Source organism: Apteryx rowi, unplaced genomic scaffold (assembly GCF_003343035.1).
Source record: "Apteryx rowi isolate R43461 unplaced genomic scaffold, aptRow1 scaffold_0, whole genome shotgun sequence".
NCBI lineage: Eukaryota > Metazoa > Chordata > Aves > Apterygiformes > Apterygidae > Apteryx > Apteryx rowi.
In genome coordinates this window covers 3798151-3801229 of record NW_020447195.1, presented here as the reverse complement: position 1 = coordinate 3801229, position 3079 = coordinate 3798151, and the positions used below count along the sequence as shown (strand labels likewise).

The window sequence follows — 3079 nt, the reverse complement described above, 5'->3', positions numbered from 1 at the left end:
AGGTGAACCCCAAACCCTCCCCGAGGCGGAAAGGATTTCTTCTTTGGAGAGGGGAGAAGGGGGGGGAGAAGGAGGAAGGAATTGCAAACCATCTTCTCGGGGGTAGGAAATGCCCCGAGTTTTGTTCTCCCGATCTCTCTATTTAATACTTTCTGAGTAGTTACGTGAGGATTTTTGTGGGGCTTAAAAAAAAAAAAAAACACGCTCGGACTATTTTTGTTGGAGATCACAATCGCCCTGGACCTTTTGTAGCTTGACCTCCAGCCATCTTTGATTTCCGACTTCCTAAAATAACTCCGGTGAGCTAATGTGGGGTGTGCGTGAGCGCTTTGTATTTGGGTGGAGTGGGACATTTCGGTACCGCAAATCACTGTCCCTCCTTTTAGGTGCTCTTGCAGGTCCCTGCCTTGCAGAGGGAAGCGGAAAGTCGATATTTGACTCAAATTCTCCCAGGGCTCTGCGTGGGGGTGGGCACGAAGGGGGAGGGGATGGAGGGGCAGTTGGTAGCCAGCGTCTCCCCCAGAGCCCGCGGGAGCGGAGCGGGGGTCGGGCCCAGGAGCGTGCCGGGCTTTCCGCGGCGGAGCAGCATCTTCCCGCGGGGGCGGCGGGGCCGGCAGCCCCCGGGACCCGGCCTGGGCTCGCCCCGCAGCCCCCAAGGTGGAGGCGAACGGCGCCGCCGGGGCGCGGAGCGGGGCTCGGGCGGACACGTCCCGCGTGGGGAGAGGGGGAGACTGGTCTGTGGGCTGACCTGGGCTGCGTTTGTTAAGAGTTGTTTGGCTGTTGAACCTAAACCTTCTAGTATCTCCCCCAGGACCTTCTGGGGACTCTCTGCCTTCCTAAGGGGCTGGTTTTGGTTTTCTTCCCTTCCTAGAATTGATCAATACCAATGCGCGTTACAGGAGCTCCTTATTCCCAAACCGCAGGAGGTTCGGGCTCTTTTTTTTTTTTTTTTTCCTCCTCCCCCCACCTCTTCTTTGAGTCGAAATGTGCAATTGTTGGGTCCGGTTAATGGTGACTTAAGAAACAGCAAGCTGGCCAGAAGGCAATAAATCCCATGTTTAATGCATGACTGTTTTCCTTTGTGCATATGGTTAGGTTGGGGGATGGAGGTGATGTTTCCACATGTAAATCTCTGCCCACTGCTGGAAAGCCACCTCCGGGGCTGCGCTGAGACAAAAGGGTTAATAACTCCTGATGCGGCCCGCTCGGGCGGGGGTGGTGTGCGGGCGGGGAGGGGAGGGTCGCTGCGCACCGTCCTCTGCGGGGCAGTGGGCAGCTGCTTTTTTTGTTGTTGTTTGGGGTGGGGGGGTTCTTTTCCTCCCTTTTTTTCTCAGCAAAACCCTCAATGAAAATCCTCCGGGAGTCGGTGCAGCGATTGCCCGGGCCGGGGGGGGACTTGGCGAAGTTGCCGCCCCGCCGAGGGGTTTCCCTCCTGCGTGGGGCCGGTTTTGTAGGTCGAGGCGCTGGTGCGGGGCCGGTGGCGGTCGCCAGCCCCTCGCCGGCAAACGCCGCGCGGTGCCCGCGGGGGGGGGGGGGGCACCGGGGGCCGGTGCTGCGGGCGCCGCCGTGCGGCCGCGCTCCGCCGTGCGGCGCGGTGAGGTGCGGGGGGCGGCAGCCCGTGTCCCCCCTTCCCTCCCCCGGCGGACCGGGGGGTCCCGCAGCCGCAAGCCCCGGGGGGGGGGGCGGCGGGGTCTGCCCGCGGCCGCTCCCGCGGGGGGCCGGGGCGAGCGGGCGGCAGGCGGCGAGCAGCGCCCCTCTCCCCGCTAAAACACCGTCCCGCCGCGAGCTTTGTGGGCGCTTCCAGAAATCCAAATCCAGGCTCCGACCTCGGTGGCTCTTACCGCCCGCAAATCTTCAAAATAGTCCAGCTATTCCCTGTGCTAGGTGTGCCCCTAGTGATGGGTGCCCCAAGTGATGAAGCTGCATAACAAAGTCAAAATGCCGCAAGAGATTTGTCTGGGAAATTATCGAGTATATGCATAATCGTAATAATAAAATCAAGCCCTTATCTCCTGCTTTGCAAGTGTTCTTTTGCAAAGCGATTTGGGACCCACCTCTGTGAACAATGCAGCGTGTTAAGAGACGGTTCTGCTAACCTGGTGATCAATTAACAGGTCAAAAAATCAGCAGGTGGTCGCTTGAGAATAATACTACATACTGAAAATTAGCATTTCCACAAAGGCGGTGAAAATGCCCATTGTGCTGGATTACTGCCATTAAAAATCTGCTCCAGTCTTAAAAATACAGTATCAAACTCCAGCTTCGCTGGCTAAATTCGGAGATTTCCGTGTTGTAATCCCCCAAATCGTGCTTCGGTTTCTGCTAAAGCTGAAGGGGGTCAGCCGGGGGGGGGGGGGAATGTTTAAGGAAGACATCGAAGTTTTTGAGGTTGGCCGAAACCAGGCTCGGCGGGGCCGGCTGGCCCCAGCCGGCGGGAGGAGCCCGCGGGCGCGGAGGCGCCGCGCTGCCCCGCGGAGCCGGGTCGCCCTTAGCGGCCCGCGTTGGCCTTAAAGCGAGGGAGCCGCTAGGCGCCCGCGGGGCGCCCGGGCGATGTGCGGAGGGAGCCGCAGGGGTGGGAGGGGGGGATGCCTGCCTGCCTGCCTGCCTTGTTTTTCCTTTTACGTAAGTGAAACATTATATTGGTTGTAGTGCTCAAGTCCCTTTGCTGGGCTCGGCGGCATGTGACGTTTTGACAGAGCTGCTGCTCTAACCTTTGCCTCCTCCTGCTTGCTGTGGGTGGTAAGTTGATGTCAGGCTTACAATTAGGACTCTCATGCAATTGACCTTGGCAGCGGGGTTTGTGCCGTTTAGCTCGGTCTTAAACACTGTCCTAGTGTTAAGTGTGGGCTCGGGCCGCCGTGTTTATAGCTGGGAGCCGCCGTGGAGCAGGTAGCGGCCGCGGCGGCTCCCGCGGCTCGGGGGAGCCGCTGCCTTCGTGCTCCTCCTCGCTGCCTTGAGCCAACCGTCAGAAACGTCCTTTATTTCTGATTTTCGGGCTTTTTTTAATTGCGGGCAGTGCTCGCTTTGCCGCGGAGCCCCGCGGGGGCCGTGACCCGCGTGGGGCCGCGGCGCCGGCTCC

General features: G+C 59.8%; 1 protein-coding gene across 1 annotated transcript in view; it reads left to right on the top strand.

Moving 5' to 3' along the window:
• SALL4 (spalt like transcription factor 4) overlaps nucleotides 1-3079 on the top strand; it is a 15450-nt gene that overhangs the window by 711 nt on the left and 11660 nt on the right. The window lies entirely within an intron of this gene.